An 18899-nucleotide genomic window follows, 5' to 3' on the forward strand; every position below is an offset into this window, starting at 1 on the left:
AGTTGGACTATGGCCCTGTACTTATATCCATAGGTCATAACACAAGACTTTGGAGGAGGTAGAGGGGCGGGGGATAGAAGGGCCCTGATAAAACCTTAATTTTCACAGGTCCATTTGAAGGAGACAGTCCATTTGATGGTGGCAGTCATGGTTTCTGCTTTCTTGACCTGAGTGTGGTGAATCCATGGTGTAATGCCAGCTACCTTCACAGCCATAGAAGTGGAGAGAATCCCCATTTAGGGTTCTTTCCAATTTGGTTTCAGTAACCTTTGGCTACCTGCTTGACCCAGACACTATCCTTAGACTTGAACAAGGGAAAACTGGTGAGGGACTCAGTCTTCAGCATGGTCTCTCAGACAATCAGGCGAACCTTATGGAGGACTGGTGGTCCTGTAGTGACTTAAGAAAGGAATGATTAGAGAAGGAGTGCAGTGAGGGAGGTCTTCCAAACAAAATTGCATAATGAGTAAATCCCTCTGTAGAGAGAATTCTGGAATTTAGGCTTCTTTAAAAACATAGTAATATTGTAGGCATACGTTTTCATTTTAATCCCAGGTGTGGGATATGGGCTACTTTGCAGCAACTGACTATGATTTACTTCGTGCTCTAGCCAAGGCATGGTTTTGCCAGCTGCAAATAGTTCCTGCAATTGCGTGACATCTGGAATCTGGGAACTTTTCAGAGGGTATATGTTTAGTTAGGGTTTTCATTAATATGAAGAGACACCATGACCAAGGCAATTCTTACAAAGGCAAACATTTAATTGGGGCTGGCTTACAGTTTTAGAGGTTTAGTCCATTGTCATCATAGCAGGAAGAATGGCACCATCTAGGCAGACATGTTGCTGGAGAAGTTCTGCATCTTGATTCAAAGGAAACCAAGAGAAAGCTCCCTTCCACAATAGGTGGAGCCCGAGCATAGGAGGAGACCTCCAAAGCCCACCCCAACAGTGACACACTTCCTCCAACAAGGCCACACCTCCTAACAGTACCACTTCCTATGGGCAAAGCATATTCAAACCACCACAGTATGTGAATGCTAGGGGCACTGAGAGGCAGTGGGGGGGGGCCTGTTGGTCTCTCAGGAGGGTTGGATGCAGTTTGTTAGTAGCATGCTCAAAGAGAGAAGTTAGACTCAGAGATCCCTAGCTCTCTCTTTCCCTCACTATCCTTTCTCTCATATCTAGTGATAGGAGGTAAAACTGAGAGGATAAAGGATGGGGGGAAAGAACCCACAAAATAGCAAAGGCCAGCTATACCCCTTGCTATGTGGACTGCAGCAGATTCAAAGCAAAGCAAAGCAAAGGGAAGGAGGTTTGTCTAGCCTTCACTAACTCTAATGAGAGTTTTGTTAGGTTTTTGTGTAAATGTCCTGTTTATTCTTTCTACCTGCCCAGAACTCTGAGGTCTATATGCACAATGAAGTTTTCAATCTATGTCTAACGTTTTAGCTGTTAATTCAGAGGCTTTGACCATGAAATCCAGGCCACTGTCAAACCCCATTGCTAGGGGGATGACAAATCAAACCAATTTCAATCTGGGTGGGAAAACTTCTGCCCGCCCAGAATCAGTATCTAAAAAAAACCTAGCAAGTATTTATATATAGCCTTCCCTGGCAGGCCAGGTCTTAGTAAAGTTGGATTTCCAGAGTTTACTGGGGTGTTGGCCTCTTATTTGGAACAATTTCTGGGTGTGTTAGGGTTTTACTGCTGTGAGCAGACACCATGACCAAGGCAAGTCTTACAAAGGATGATATTTAATTGGGGCTGGCTTACAGGTTCAGAGGTTCAGTCCATTATCATCAATGTGGGAGCCTGGCCGCATCCAGACAGACATGGGACTGGAGGAGCTGAGGGTTCTACATCTTCATCTGAAGGCTGCTAGCAGAATACTCTCTCCCAGGCAGCTAGGGCAAGGGTATTAAAGTTCACAACCACAAGGCCACACCCACTCCAACAAAGCCACACCTCCCACCAGTGCTATTCCCTGGGTCAAGCATATACAAGCCATCACGCTGGGTAAGGATTCTCTGTCTTCGATTTACTTGAGCACAAACCTAGCAACTTGGCTGACACTGCATGTCAGGCTATCCCGTCCAGATCTTGGCCTGGGTTCAATCCTCCTTGGTATGAGAATCTCGGAAAGTTCCATGAACCCCAGATGAGTAGCCTAGTGAAGGTCAGTTACCAGCATCCTGCCAGTTCTTTCCAGGAGAATGATCTTCCCCTCCTATTTTGCATCCTAGGAGCAAGCCCTGTCCTCTTTCCCAAGTGTAGATGGGTTGGGGTGGGGAGAGGAGAAATGTGGCTTGGGGAAAGCAATAGGCAATACAGAAAGGGGCTCCATGGCATCTCTGCTGCTTGTCGGGCTGTCTGATCTGCCCTCTGATTTCCTTGGACTTCAGATGTGTTTGGAAGTTTGATGCTCCTTGGCAATGGACAACATCTATTTCCTTGGTGAGCCAAACAGCTTTAAGAAGAACAAGAATTTTTTCTTTGTTTTTAAGGTTTTTTTTTCAGTCAATAGACCCCTCTCTGTTGTAAAATTATAAACATGGCTGTCTTTTACCCCCCAATAGGTCCAGCACTGCAGTGCCCCAAGATATCTGGTAGATATCTTGCTAGAAGCACACATCCCAACTCTGTGGCAGCCCAGTGTCTCTCGCCACCTCACACTCTCTTACACTTAAATCTGCACATGAAAGAACACACAACACAATAACCTATGATCCAATTGATAAGATTGTAATTGCCCACATAAACATACAAAGCCCTATACACATCCATCCCTTAAGAACATTCATAACAACCTGTAAATACACAGAGTGGAATCCTTTTATTTTCCATATTTATTAACTTGGGTATTTCTTATTTACATTTTGATTGTTATTACCCTTCCCGGTTTCCAGGCCTACATCCCCCTAACCCCCCCCTTCTATATGTGTGTTCCCCTCCCCATCCTCCCCCCATTACCGCCCTCCCCCAACAATCACGTTCACTGGGGGTTCAGTCTTAGCAGGACCCAGGGCTTCCCCTTCCACTGGTGCTCTTACTAGGATATTCATTGCTACCTATGAGGTTGGAGCCCAGGGTCAGTCCATGTACAGTCTCTGGGTAGTGGCTTAGTCCCTGGAAGCTCTGGTTGGTTGGCATTGTTGTTCATATGGGGTCTCGAGCCCCTTCAAGCTCTTTCAGTCCTTTCTCTGATTCCTTCAGCGGGGGTCCCGTTCTCAGTTCAGTGGTTTGCTGCTGGCATTCACCTATGTATTTGCTGTATTCTGGCCATGTCTCTCAGGAGAGATCTACATCCGGTTCCTGTCAGCCTGCACTTCTTTGCTTCATCCATCTTATCTAATTGGGTGGCTGTATATGTATGGGCCACATGTGGGGCAGGCTCTGAATGGGTGTTCCTAACGTTAGCCTCCATGTTCTCTCTGCGGCTTCTCTCCTGTCTCCTTCCATTTCGGTCTCCTCATCTTCCCTCAAACTTTACTCCTGCCCATCCTTCCTTCTCATCCAATGACAGGCCTCATTCTATCTTGTACCCGCCTCACCTGTATGACATCATCCCACACCTCTCACTATAAATCATGGCATGGACATGAAGGGCAGCAAAAACATATCTCTTATATAAACATATCTGTATAAATGGTTGCTCAGTTGTCCCTTTTCCAGCATGTGGCTTGAGTGAGAGCAGTCAATTTTGCCTTTTGGGTCGACATGACCTGTGGCAAGGCTTGTGTCCATACAGGGAGCCCAGCATCAGAGCGAGCAACCTGACCCCATCCCTGGCACGCCCACTCACTCACTGGCATCTCTGGTAGTTTAGTCTTGGTGTGGAAGGGAGAGCAGCTGCATTCCCCAGGCAAAGTTTTCTGGCTGACACTACAAGAACTTAGGACCTTCAGCAGATCTCCATCTTCTGGACAGTAGTGGGAGTCTGGGTGTTGTGTTTTATAAAAAATAAAGAGAGAAGGAATATGTTTGGTGGATGTGTAGTCAGGTGAGGGGGAAGGGTTGCCTCTGTGCGCCCATGCTGAAGCATCCCTTCCCCCTGAGGGACCAGCCACACAAAGGTATAGTATAGAATACAGTTTATTCAGGGCATGCATGGGGAGGAGAGTTGAGAGGGTAGTAAAGACAGAGAAAGGCAGAGAGACAGAGTAGAGGAGTAGAGGCCGGCCATGAGCATATGAAGAGAGGAGGGGAGTGGAATGGGGAGAGAGGGGGAGCATGGGGTAGAGGACAGAGTGAGAGCAAGAGGGCAAGAGGGCAAGAGGGCAAGAGAGAGGAGGGGACGTGCAGCCCTTTTTATAGTGACTCAGGCACACCTGGCTGAGGTAACTGTGGGGCGGAGCCTAGACAGAATGCTAACACTGGACACCCAGGCTGGGGCTGGGCTGGTGCCCAAGGCAAGAGTAGCCTGGACTGGGTGCCCCCGAATGGCCCCCACCGCATGACCTGACGCCCCACCCCCTCACCCCAACCTGAGAGGCGCTGGAAGAGGGGCAGGTGTGTGTGACTCCAGGAACAGACTGAGATGACTAGAATTTTCCTGTCCTGGAGAGAAAAGTAGACTTTTTCCTCCTTCTTTCCTTCCTCCCTCCCTCCATCCTTTCTTCCCTACCCGCCGCTCCCTTTTCTGTAGTAGACAAAAAGGACAAATAGCTAACAACAGCGTACACAGGGTGCCACCTAGTGGCATAATCCAGAGAAATCAACAGAATTTTAAGCATGTCACCTAGCTTTTGGGGAGAGAAGTCTTTTGAAACACCAGCAACAAAATCAAGGAAGTAAATAAAAAAACTCCCTGGGCCAAACTTGTCCATCACACAGTCACTCATTTATACGGTTGGCTGGCCATTCATTCAAGCAAAATCAAAGCCATATCCCTCATGAGAGGTAGAACCAGGGTAGTAACTCCCAACTTAGCAAGGAAGAACTGGGGAAGGATTTCCTGTCGCAATCTTTATCCCCAAGTAGAAAAATTTCCAGACCATAAGAGGTCTCCCTGAACGGGGATATCTTCCATAATCTCAAGGAAGATCCCCTGGGAATATACCCCTTTTCCAGAAGAAAATATCTCTCCAGAAAAAGGGCCCATTCCTCTTAATTAGAGTGTTTCACCTGGAGCCTACCTAGCCCTTTTCATTAAGTGGGCCTCAAACTCCTCAAAAGAACCAGAAGTGAGTTCAGTGTACAGACTTACCTCGGTGGAGTGTCAGAAGGACTGTTTTAGTGTCCAGAACATGGTAGTCTCAACAGATCTCTCTAGACTCCGTGAAAGGAGCAGAGCCCTGGAGCATTTGTCAGGGTCACTTTCCCTGCAATCTCTTCTTGGTAGTGAAGACCATGAGTGAGACTGAATCCCATTGAACATGGCATAATTTTGCTGGGGTCTCCAAATGAAATGATCCATGCAAGAAATTTATTCACAACCACACTAATTAAGTCAATTAAAGCCTGTGCCTCTGAAAAGTGCCTTGGTGCCCAAGCTGAGGGGTACAGTGTTTTTAAAAGATAACAATTACATCAGTGTTTGAAGGGGAGTTGCATTAGTGAGGGAGTTGGGGCAGCCTAATAACCTCTGCTTTCATTGTAAAGTTCAGTAGTGTTTTCCATAATGAATTTGGAACGAGGACATGAACAGTCACAAAAAGCATTGCTAAGATGAATGTGGCTGTTGGGGATGAAAGGCTAAAAAGAAACAAAATAGAAACAAAATAAAATTAGAAGAAGACCTCATTACCTTGGTCGTTTAAAACAAAACCAAAATGGAGATGCCCAGCTGAAGGTGGGGGTTAAAGGAATGTTGCATGCATGACAAATCTTTTTCCTGTGAAGATAACACACACACCTACACACCACAAATAGGAAGTCTGTGACAGTACAAAGTATGGATACTACTAAAATTCAATTTGGCAAACTAATAAGTTTAATTGGGGTTACCTATAAGAGTGAGGGTGAGAAGTTACTTTTAGGAGCAGAAATGATTCAAAACAACTACAGCACCAAAGCCAACCCCAACAAGGGTAACAATTCATAAACACTTGGAACCTGGAGCACCCTGCATAGCCTGCAGGCAGCTCAACAGGTTGTAAAGTATTTTTTCCAAGTGATTCATTGATCTAAACCTCTTCCAGGCAGATCAGCTGATCTCAGAATCTTTGCAGCTTTGTTTGTCTGAGAATGATCCTCAGACATCTTTACTGTTTACTCTAGAAAGGAAGGAGAGACCTAGTGAATCTGATCAGTTTCAGGGACTTCCTGAAACTATTTTTGAGTTGATTGTCTTCTGCTTAAGTAGCTTCCCTGCAGAATGGAATGTTTCAGTAATCAAACTACTACACAATAGTCCACCTCTTCCTACAGCTATTAGATTCTTTCTGACCCCTCTTCCACAAAGACCCCTGAGCCTTGGAGGAGGTAACTATAGGTGTCCATCTGTGTCATAGCTACAGACTAGGTGTACTTGTTCTTAAGCATTTCACCATCGGTTATGAGTTGAGGCTCACAACAGTGATTTGGGTGTAAACACAAATGTTTAGAAGGCAGTTTGACAGGTACATCACATCCATCTGGTAAAAGGATAGAGGTTGCTTCCCCGTTGGGACCTATAATCACTCTAGCCACAGGTTTTTGTTCTGGATTACCGTACCAGATATGAAACTACCTCTTATGGAGCAGGCCTTAAGTCAAACTGGAAGGCCATTAGTTTTACCAATGACAGTGGAGCCACTAAAGTGCCAGCAAATCCTGTGTGGCATGTTGGTACATAGCACTGGGGGTTTCATTTAATAACATTATGGCTTCTGTGAATGTCCTTTTCCACCCATGTAGCTTGAATTTTTTCCTTACATATGACCCAACCCCTGTAAGGGTTTTAAGATAGGTGGAAGTACCATTGTACCTGATTATTTCTCCAGTGGCTTTCCAAATCTGCAAAATACTCAGGTATTAGCATTATGTCATCAATATAACAAAACCTTTTCCATAGGATAGACAGAACAAGGCGACATCCCGAATCATTATCCCATAACAAACAGGGGCATGGTGGTTTAAATAGGCATGGCCCCCATAGACTCGTGTCTTTTAATGCATGGTCCAAAGGGTATAGAATTATTAGGAGATGTGGTCTTGTTGGAGGAAATGTGTCACCATGGGGCTGGGCTTTGAGGTCTATGCTCAAGCTAAGCTCAGTGTGACACAGTCTCCTTTTGTTACCTGTGGATCAGGATATAGAACTCCTCCAGCACCATGTCTGCCTGCACACCACCCTGCTTCTCACCGTGATGATAATGGACTAAACCTCTGAAACTGTAACCCAGCCCCTATTAAATGTTTCTTTTGTAAGAGTTGCTGTGGTCATAGTGTCTCTTCACAGTGGTGAAACACTGAGACAAGGGGTTCCACAGATAACCTTGGTGAAACACCCTGAAAGTCAGTCCTCAGCAAGTGTCAGGTGAGCCCAGCAGTTCACAACTAAGAAGATAACTAAAGTCGAAATGAGCAAGGTTTAATACAGCATGGTCAGCTTCCATCCATTTGTGTCACGTGCTTCCTCCACAGATCCAGGCTGGGTACAAAGCATGGGTAGGAGGCGCCAACTTAACTAGCTTCCTGCCATCCTCAGTCGTGCTCTCGGGACCATTACACTTCCGTATCCTGGAGCTCTTCCACAGAGCCTCCCTACCTTTTTCCATGCCTAATGAATTCAGTGAGCTTCTGTGATCTGATCAACCTTACCCAGGGCCAAGGGGGCAGAGGGCCCTGCTCCTCACTGCTATACCTGCTGGATCCCTCGGTCCCAGAAGCCCTGGGTTAGCAATGTAGGTGGTGCTTCCCATTCACCTGACAGTGGGGGAAATTCCTGGTGGGGCAAACCATATCCACCTCTAGCATAACCTTTTACTAGAGGGAAATGTACCCTCCTTGACCTGGAGAGAGGAACTACCCACTGCTGGAACAGGCTCGATCATCTTCGTCTATACATTCTCTACCTTCTGTGAGCTGCTTCTCGGGCTTTAAAGCCTTCCAGCAGCTCCTTAGCACACGGCTTTGCTTTCTAACAGTTTTCCCCTTAAGAACTACTCCAGCTAGATATTGCAGACACGCCTGTTCCTTGGCTTTAGCTTTCCTTGTCTCCTGTAGGCTGCTCTCTCACTGGACAGACACTATATGCTGGACGAGGCCACTGAGATGTGCTGAAGCCTTTCCATTCACACAGAGCTTGCTTCACCAAGGGGCTCAGCTAAAGCTCATACTAAGCCAGCAGTCCCTGCTATTTGTTTAATCTCTCTGTCAACACAGTTCTATCCATCCCAGTGAACTGGGGTTCAAACACATCTTTCCTTATTCCCAGTTCCCTCAACAGTGCCTCCCACCCATGGTCCTCCACTCCCAGACATGTATGGGGACTTCAGATAGAGATAACCAAGTGTCCCTAATGGTGCTGGTGAGCCAGTCCCTCTCGAACGGATTTCCGTCATACCAACTCAGTGCTATTCTAGTTATTTTAAGGAGTTTTCTAAGGAGTTTTTCTGTTTTAAGGAGTTCTTCTGCAGGGTAGAAAAAGTAAAGTGTTGGATGGTGTTTCGTTAGGGCAAATGTGAAGGAATGTTTTCCTGAAGTGGACACAAGTGAAAGGACATTTCGCTAAAGCAGACATGTGAAGGAACATTTTGCTGAAGCACACACAGGTGAAAGGCTAAGACAGACTCATGAAGGAGACATAGGTGAAAGGATGTTCCGTTGAAACAAGCATATTAAAGAACATGTGATGAAGAATTTTTTTGCTAACACACACAGAGAGAGAGAGAGAGAGAGAGAGAGAGAGAGAGAGAGAGAGAGAGAGAGAGAGAGAGAGAGAGAGAGACATATTCTCCTTACATATGTTGTTGAGCTCCATTTATTGGAGCTCCATACAGAGAAACAGAACAAAGAACGTCTGGTGGTGTGTTGTGGCTTCTTATCTCTTTTGTGGACTCAGGCTGATTGACAGAATGATGTCAGCTGTGACAGACCCACATGCTGAGGCAGGACACAGAGAGGCACACGCCATGGAGGATACGTGGTGCTGGGGGGGAGTATAAATAGGACTAGGACAGCGAGAGAAGCTGAGCTTGGCTTGTTGATAGACCTAGCTATGTACCGCTTGTGGGTCTTCGCTGGTCTTCACTTCGATGAGCGAGGATGTGAGCAGCATAGCTGAGAACTTCTCATGGCATCCCTCCTGGTCCCTCCTGCTGACTCGTGCCAGGGCTGAGGACTGACTGTCTCTGTTAGGTAGTGGTGTCACCATTGCTGACTTGTGTCTGCGATCCTGATGGTACCAAACTGGACTGTTGGTATATCCACAAAGTTTTTGTAAGTAAATCAAGCTGTTGCAAACTGAACTGTGGATTTCCTGACAACATAGATAAGAGTTGTTCCAAAGAACCTTTCTAAACATGTCTACTTTCCCCACATCCTTTTTTCTGGTGAGTGATAGGCTAGAAGGGAGGTTAAAACATTTAAAAACCCTCATTAAAATTAAACCATGAAAAAAATTACAGTGTAATGTTTCAATCCTGGAGGAAACTGCTACACAAGGGAAGTCCTGGCTGGTGATGTTAATATGAGGGCCACAAGCCCATTACATCCACAGGGCAAAGTGAGGTCACAGAGGAGCCATGAGTGGAAATGAGGAACAGTCTAAAGACTAAATCTTAGGCCCTAGATACTCACAAACTGAGATGTCAAGAAGTTACAAAAAATGGGCAGTGAAATAGAAAAAAGCTGATGAGAAAAAGAGAGAGGGCTCTCAAGCAATGGAGGCAGGCCTGCTAGGAGCTGACTCAAAGACAGAAAAGGCCTCAGGATGATAGAGGATGAGGGAGGTGATGGACAGTGGATGGTGCTCTCCTGAGAAGCCTTCCATGATCCTGACAGCTGGGTCCTGCCATGTGTTAGTGAGACCCATACACTGTATCTCATCACACACACTTGGCCATAATTACAGCAAACCTGAGCCTGTAGTGTCTTATGAGCTGAGTAAAGTCTGTAGGGTCCTATCCTGTGGGACCATGTTCCCGGTTGAGGAGGTTTGAAACCCCAATAACCCTGAAAAAGATGGCAGGCCTTTCACCTGACTCCCGGGAAACCAGGCCCATCATAGCCATAGCCCACAGCCCTCCATAGATTTGTGACCATCAGTCAGATAAGGGCAACACCCCAAGCCCCTCCACGGGTAGAGGTTTGACCACAGGTCACATAGGCTCCAGACAAATCTCTATTATAATGAGGTACCCAAAGGCCTGGAGGCTCCAAACACTCCTTCCAGCAAAAGGTATTTATCTCAGGCTAACTCTGAGAAGTGGGGTATGATTTTACTCATCCACTTTCTGTCATAACAATAAATGCCTTAAAACCACAGAATGTCTCTCTTCATCTGGATCCAACATGGGGAGCCACAGAGAAAGCTTTCGCCTACAGAGTCATTAAAGTGATTTTAATTTATTTGGGATATAGACCCGCAATAACAAATTCTTAGTATTTACTGCTTCCAGGAAAAAAATATTTTAACACTAGTGTCTACTACGAAGAAGAAATTAAGATGTAAGCATCTATCTAAAAGCTCAAAATTAGATGGGGGAGAGGATACCTGGATTTGAACCAGGGATCTCTTATCTGCAGTCAAATGCTATACCTCTGTAGCACTTTTTCAATCTTGGCTCCAGATTCATTTAAATGTTCATGATCTATTCTTTTTTTTCACGATCTATTCTTAATGATCCAGAAATTGACAAGATTTTTACAGTGACATCTACCATCCCTCTTCTCTCCAACTTTGACTAAGCTGAGTCAACACACACACACACACACACACACACACACACACACACACACACACACACACACGGGTGTTTTGACCTGGAGAAGATGCCTGGATGTAGCTTTTTCCATAAATTCACACCAAGAGATTCATAGCACAAGGCCTTCTGCTCTTAGGTCACTGATAAACCTTATGTGAAGCCCAGAGAGAGCATTCTCCATACACTTAAATCCTTAGGAAGATTCTCACCACTACACTCTATCCTTTGAACATTCAATAAACATTACACAGCTTGCTAGGTTCTCGAACCTGTCAGCCATGGTGAGTACACACAGACATGAAACACATTGTCCTTTTACTTAAAACAAAAACAAACAATAACAACAACAACAACAACGAACCCCTCTTATTCTAAATAAGAGATAACCAACCGGTGAACTGTTTCCACAGAAGTGTCAGGAACTACAGTGCAGCACAGGGAGAGTTGGATGTGAGGAACATTCTGGGAGCTCTGAAGGACTTTCCTGAGAGATGAAAGACAGGGGCTGTCAAGTTGGTTCTGTTCCAAGCCTCCTCTAAGTTTAATCAGCTACAGGGAGTGACATGCCTTAGAGGACAACTCATGCTATAGCACAAGGGACCGTGACCTGGATTGGCTTCAGCGATCAGCATGCAGAGGGAGCCTGAGTAGAATCCACTGCACAGGTGGGCACGGACACATGCATAAGAGGACACCATCCAGATAAAGGGACAATGAGTTCATAGGGATTTTATTTGGTTGTTTTTGGCTACTTACAACATTTTACTAACATCTAAAAGAAAGGCAGGGGGCACCTGGATTTGAACCAGGGACCTCTTGATCTGCAGTCAAATGCTCTACCCCTGAGCTATACCCCCACCTGTTTATTAATGCCTCATATGTAACTCAGAACCTGCATGGCCACTCCCTGGTTGTTAACATCTGACATGTGCACTTGTCAGTGCTCCGCCATTATCTGCTTCCTCCTATGAGGCCCAGCCCTCAGCTGCCTCTGCACATCTGACAGTCATGTCCTCATGAGTGACTAGCATTCTCCTGCCTTAGACCCTAGCTGAGGTAGGGACATTAAACTCAGGAGGCCTCAACTGATGCTGTTTGACCTCCTTCAATATAACTGAAGGAGCCACAAACAAACACACTGGCTGCTGAGCTGACCTTTGCAGGTGAGTGGGAGGCAGGAGCAGACAGAGGGGAAAGTTCTCTATCCACTGAGAAATCCTTGGCCAGAGGGTATATGAGGGACAAATAAAACACTCCTGCTAAATAACCAAGTAATGGAGAGACTGCAGATATGATGAAGGACGTCTGGAGACCATAGTGAGTGAAGCGTGATGCAGGACAGTGGCTGATAAGGTGATCAGCAGGTGACGTCCTGGACCAGGGCGTGATTGAGATTAATGTCCTGTGTCTGCTCTTTCTCAGACTTTGTGGACTCCCTCATTAGCACAGGTCACCTGCACTGCCTCACCTGAGGATGTAGAACACATGGTGACATCTGCAGTGGCTAGAGGACCTGACCCACCTCCTTCAGACCGGACTCTATCAGGCTTGGATTCACCATGTCCTTCCCCATAGGCCAACCCCTTAGAGTCCCTCCATGCTCAGCACACTGCAGCCTTAGCTGCTCAGCATCCGTGGAGGCTCAATTGGAGAACCAGTGTGCAGGGCTGGAGTCTTGCTCTGTTCCCCCCTGAGATTTGGCCTGCAAATTCCTCCCATTCATTCTTCTCTCCCCTCCCCGCTCTGACCCTCAGCACATGCTTACACTGGGAATCTTTTCTGTGACTTTTTTCAGCCTCTGCTCTCCTGAACCTTATCATTTCCTGGCCCTAAATTTGAAATACAATCTCTAAATCTGAGAACAATTTAACCTCATGCTTGTCCCAAACCATTAGCTCAACATCAGCAGGGACCAGGTACAAAGACTGGCTATTTTATCAGTCAGAGCTCAGCCTACAGAATCAACCAAAGTGGGACCAGAAATCTCTGCTGTGTGGACCCATCCCCAACAGAGATGCCAGGGATGTAGTCTGTGGAGACAGAGAACAAGGGGAGGATTCAGGGAGGTCCTGGCACAGTGTTTGTGATTTGCATAAGCTGCTGAGGGAAACCACAAAATGTTTCTTTTTTGGAAAATATTCATTCATAATTTACCTAGTAAATATACTTTTGTTGTATATTTTACTCATAGAACAAGACTTATGCAAAGTAGTCAAACCATTACACCAAAACCTGGTTTAGAAGCCACATTGGTGAATTCTTACAGAGTTAAAAGCAAACAACACAAGGCTCACACAAGCATTGCAGAGACAGAGCAGGAAGTTACCATGGAGCAACCCACTATAGAGTCAGCAGAGGCTTAGTATCCAGTTTTGAGAGAAATCGTGTGTGTGTGAGTGTGTGTGTGTGTGTGTGTGTGTGTGTGTGTGTATTCATACATGTGTGTGTGCATGTGTGTGTGTGCTCATGTGTGTGTTCGTGTGTGTGTGTCTGTGCACACGTGTGTGTGCATGTGCATGTGTGTGTATAAATGAACTTTTTAAGGAAAATGTGGTTGTGTTGTTTGGAATATAAACATACAGGCTTGCAGTTGGTATACAGTGACTACTACCCATCAACCCAACCCGGGGTTTCTGATGAATATTCGAGAAGATCCCTGGATCCAGCATTGGATCTTCCTAAGCACTGCCACTTGTGACAGAAAAATATCCCAATGAAGGCTCAAGGGAGACATGGACCTTCTCTTTCACGTTGGAGCCAATATCCTCCAAAACTCTAGTGGATTTTTTCCACTCGTGGCAACACACATTGGAGAAGGGGGCATTGTGACCCAGTGCTGTGCTAATTTGATTCTGTGTTTGGTTGTATGGAATCTCTGTCACTCTGTAGAAAGAGCTGAAGCCATCAGCACATCAGTGGGGAGGTTGCATGTTCCCTCTGTGTCTTCAGTGAAAAGACAGGAAGAGGCGCTATCTGGGGTCCAATAGGGAGCTCCAGCGTGGTCAGGATCTGCTTATTCCTTCACACTGAGCTGTAGCAACAGCTGCCAAAATGTCAGGATCATTGTTGGGATTTTTAATTAATTATATTATTTATTTACATTTCACATGTTGTCCCCCAACCCCTTCCCTAACACCCCACTTATCCCCTCTCTCCTTTGCCTCTAAGAGGTGCTCCCCCACCCACCCACCTACTCCCACTTCACCCCCTAGCATCCCCAGGGACTTTATTCCAAGGAGTAACAGTTAGAATACAGACACATGGCTCCTACATTACAAATGCTGAACCTGTAGAACAGATGCCAGTCATGAGCCACCACTGGATAACAACCAGGCCCTTGAGCATCTTGGGAAACTTGTGATCTATGGAATCCTCATGGTCTTATGCTCCCCCTTCTGAGAGCCAGAACTCCCATATTCCCAGCTCTGATGAATCACCTGGATGTCCTCAACTGTGGTGAATTACCAGCCCAGTATTCACAACTCCATCTTCTTTAGGATCCACGGCTACTGCCCAATTCGTCTGTGTCTTGATTCCATAATCTGAGACCAATAATGGTTCTTTTTTAATAAAACCTAGCTTTTTGGGTTTATGAACTTTACTCTACATTCAATAACTGTAGAAGATTTTCTCACCTAAAAGACTTGAGATCCAATGAACACATGGTCAGCTATGTGTGAGGGATCTGATGAACACAACTGTGCCCTCCACTGGGGTGAATCTCAAGTCATGAATCGAGAGAAAGTAGGTCTTTACTATGAATGTGGACAGTTAGTTTCCAAAATCACATGAAAAGGGGGCACCTGGATTTGAACCAGGGACCTCTTGATCTGCAGTCAAATGCTCTACCCCTGAGCTATACCCCCACTGATACCGGTGTATACAGTTAATAATTGTCATCTGAGTGGTGATTTATTAGAACTGACTATAAAGTTAAATTACAGATGCTCACAGACCCACTTTCCAGAAGCTGTCCAACCTGACTGGTAAGATGCCTTCCTTAGCTTGAAATTTCCATACACCCATATAAACTAGGTATATACACCTTCTCAGGCCCATACTTGAATAGCATCATCAGCCAAGGAAATGGAAAGGAGCAGCCTGCAGATGCTGAGATTGCTTCACACTGCTGTCCTGGGTTAGCTCCTGAACTGGCCAACTGCCTTCATCTCGGGCCCTAGATGCCCCCTGCTCTTCTCTACCTGAAGACAGATGGACTGTCACTCAGAGTTCTCAAGGGTTCTACCTGGCACAGTCAGCAGCAACACTGCAGGATCCCTCTCTACCTGGGACAGCAGCTCAGCCAGTCTTTAGCCCCTGAGGGTGAAGTAAGTGAGCAGTGGGTTCTGGAAATTGTAGAGAAGCTTCCAAAGTGGAAGGGGAAATATTCACCCTACATAGACAGCCTGGTTTTGTGACTTGTCTCTTTAGTTCTAACCACAGGTTCACCAGATAGCCAAGGAGGAAGATAGATTAGGCTTTCCTTTCTGGACCATGGACACTGGCTGTCACTATAACTGCTGTGCCTAGAAAATCCTTAATTTCTCCCTCATACTCCTTGCCTTATATTTAGAAAGTAACAGAACCAGAGAAACTAGGTCTGTGCAGGAATAGGGGAGAGAGATAATAAGAATAGGAGGGATAGTCAGCATGTAGGAAGAGATGGGAGGCAGCCATCTATCCACATGACAGGCTGGTCTGTAGCTCCCAGGTCTGGTGAGAGGTCCATGACTAGAATGAATGGAAGAAACATAGGACCTCAGTGTGTGTGTAGTATCTCCATGAGTAAAAACCAAATGTGTGGTAGGGGGCACCTGGATTTGAACCAGGGACCTCTTGATCTGCAGTCAAATGCTCTACCCCTGAGCTATACCCCCACCTGTTTATTAATGTCTCATATGTACTCAGAACCTGCATGGCCACTCCCTGGCTGTTAACATCTGGCATGTGCACCTGCCAGTGTTCTACCATCATCTGCTTCCTCCTATGAGGCCCAGCCCTGAGCTGCCTCTGCACATCTGACAGCCACGACAACATGAAAGGCTGACATTCTCCTGCTGAGGTCCTAGCTGGGGCAGGAGGCTTCAGCTGGAGCTGTTTCAACCTTCAACTCAACTAAAACTCACATGCAACACAATGGCTACTTGGCGGCCTTTGGAGGAACTGCATCAGCAGAGCAGGGACAGAGAATGCTGACACTATGGCCTTTACTTGAGCCTTCAAACCTGCCACCACTATGCAAACTTGTTGTCATATATTTTTTTTAGTCAGAATATATGCAAAATTCATTATTTTGAAAACTCAATATTATTTTTTAAAGGTTTCTAAGAAACAAGCACACATACCCTGAATTCTTGAGTTCATTGCTCCTGTCATCCTATGGGAGCCCTTCCTCAGAGGGTTGGCAGTCTCTGGTAGTCTGTGCTGTGCACTTACGGAAAACACAAGTGGTGGTGTCTCTTACATGATCATGTCTACACATCAGAAACCAGCTGACTTGTGATGAGATCATAACTTCACATCCTCTTCCATTCTCACTTTCCCATCACTGTTATGCCCCGGCTTTTGGTTGGATGATTCTCCATGTTTATATCACGATGATTTATTAGCATTGTATGATTGATGTCAGTCATTCTAAGCAGGACGAAGACATCTGATGGAACTTTTGTTTTTCCTCAAGTTAATGGCAGCCTCATGTGTAAACCTTTGCGTTCCTCTCAGTACCTACATCTTCTATACATGCTGAGTTCTCTATGAAATATCTTTCTGAACAATTTCCCACACAGATCACCAGCAATGAACATCTGTACTTTCTGCTTCCTGTTGTGACCCAGGTTCCTGTACTTTTGTGCTGGTTGCCCACACAGCAGACTGTACAGCCAAGGCTCTATGGATCCCTCCACCTTCACCAGGTAATTCTTCCTTCCTACCATCTCTTCTGTGTGGAAGTGTCTCTTTCCAGACTCCAAGTTCTTGAATATTTCTTATCAAAGTAACATTTCTTCCTGTGGAAGGTGAACCCTTTCTGTAATAGGCTAAGGACGTAAAATGTCAGCCTTCGCATGCATGATAAGGCCTATGCTTCTTCCTACATGCTATACTGATAGTCTTACAGTTAATTTAAATATTTTTTCATACAATAATGTGGTTGTTTGAATGAGAATGGCCCCCATGGGTTCATATATTTGAATATTTGATCCAGTTGGTGGAACTATTTAGGGAGGTTTGGGAGGTGTGGTGTGGTGTGTGCTCAGCTCCCTCCCTTTCAGTGCGTCCAGACACCACTGTACACCTGGCTGAAATGGAATCCAGAATGAGTGGAGTCTGCAGGACCCCAGTCCTGCTGGGAGTGGGGAAAGAAGGCCTTCTCCAGGGATCGTAGTAAAACAACTCCCTTAGGTGACCTCAGCTTGTGGGCACGCCTCTATTGCGGTGGGCTTGCACACACACTTTATTCAGGGTGAACCAAGGCTATATATGAACCTTGGAGAGTAGGAAGGGGTTCTTCTTAGGGTGAGGTTTTATTGGCTGGAGTTTAAAGAACTGTAATACCTCATTTATATGGAGAGGCATTCCAGGAATCCCAGGTACTTGCAGGGCATGTTCTTATGGGGAGGGAGGGATTGAACTTGTGGATTTGCCAAGGACTATGTGACATTCCTCAGGTAGAAGGTTGGGGCTTGGACCCCCAGATCAGACAGGGAAGAGGAAGCCCCCCCCCACTAATAAAGGGAGTCCTCCATTTTGCCAGGAGCTCGGAGGAGCTATCTAGACATGGATACTTCAACCTTAAGTATCGGGGTGCAACAGTGTGTCACTGAGTGTGTGCTTTGAGGTTTCAAAATTCCCATCAGGCTCAGCAGTCTTACCCACTGCTTCCTGCTTGTGCATCAGATGTAAACTCTCAGTGCTCAGCCTGCCTACCCGCTGTCATGCTTCTTGCCATGGCCATCATGGACTAAACTTAGAAAGTCTAAGCAACCCCCAGTTAAATGCTTTCCTTTATAACAAGTTGCCTTGATCATGATGTGTGTTCCTGGCAATAGTGTAGTATAACAACTATGTAAAACTCTAGTAACACATTAATGGTAAGAGAGAAGTTGGAACTAGGGCCTGTGTTGTTAGAATAACAGGACCTGAGCATGTTTCTTGTGGAGGAATATGGGAGATGTTGGGACTTGATTAGAAAAGCAGTTGAATGCTGTAACTGGGACATTGTAGACCATCCTAAGAAGTGCTGAGAAAACGGTAGTACTCAGAGAAGTGAGGTTGTGGAGGTCCAGCTCAAAAATGTTTCATAGGGTAGGAATATTATCATTCTTAAGATAAGTTAGCAAAGAATATGGCTGCTTTTTGCCCTGGTTTAAAAAATTTGCCAAAGGCTAAATTGAAGAGTTTTAGAATTATTGTTGGCAGAGGAGATTCAAAGACAAACTAGACTGTGCTATATGGGTATACCACTCTTTTGCAGATCTACAGTGGACAGAAGCAGGAGGGTGCTGCTTTTCCCCTTGGGGTATCCAGGCACCATTACTCACTGAGCTGTACTGGAAGGATTGGAGCCCAGCCAGACAGGTTGGGTTAGACAGTCTCAGTGGGCATGAGTGTGTGAGAAACAGCTTCTCCAGAGGCCGTTTCCAGTAAACCACTCTGTTTATTAGAGGTGAACAAGGCTACATAAACACTGGTGAGTAGGAAGTGGTTTGGGTGTGCCTGTACACCATTGGCTGAAGCTGAGGTGCTGGAATGTTTCATTTGCATGAAGAAGAATACTAAGTACTTACTGGATATGGCTGTATAATGAGAGAGGAAGTTTAGCCTGAAATTTGGCCACCAGGCTACATGGCTTCCTTATGAGTGGTGGAAGTAGGGGTCATAAGGCTTACTGCACGTAAGATTTACATGCAGGCCCGTGGTAAGGAGGAAGCAGCCCTATTCCTGTCCATCTCAGGATGAGACTTGTAGGGTCTGGACACATCTCAACCTGACTATTGCTGTAGACTACCTCCCATAGTTGCACAGCTTCTGGCCCCACATCTCCCCTTTTT

General features: G+C 45.7%; 3 non-coding genes across 3 annotated transcripts; all 3 read right to left on the reverse strand.

The window, feature by feature from the left end:
• Nucleotides 1-11636: 11636 nt before the first annotated feature.
• Nucleotides 11637-11708, reverse strand: Trnac-gca. Its single transcript has one exon. It is a non-coding gene; the product is annotated as a tRNA-Cys (tRNA).
• A 2937-nt stretch (nucleotides 11709-14645) lies between these two features.
• Trnac-gca lies at nucleotides 14646-14717 on the reverse strand. The gene has a single exon. It is a non-coding gene; the product is annotated as a tRNA-Cys (tRNA).
• Nucleotides 14718-15656: 939 nt separating this feature from the next.
• On the reverse strand, nucleotides 15657-15728 carry Trnac-gca. The gene has a single exon. It is a non-coding gene; the product is annotated as a tRNA-Cys (tRNA).
• Between the last annotated feature and the right edge of the window lie 3171 nt (nucleotides 15729-18899).

This window comes from Rattus rattus, chromosome 6 (genome assembly GCF_011064425.1).
Source record: "Rattus rattus isolate New Zealand chromosome 6, Rrattus_CSIRO_v1, whole genome shotgun sequence".
NCBI classification, from domain to species: Eukaryota; Metazoa; Chordata; class Mammalia; order Rodentia; family Muridae; genus Rattus; species Rattus rattus.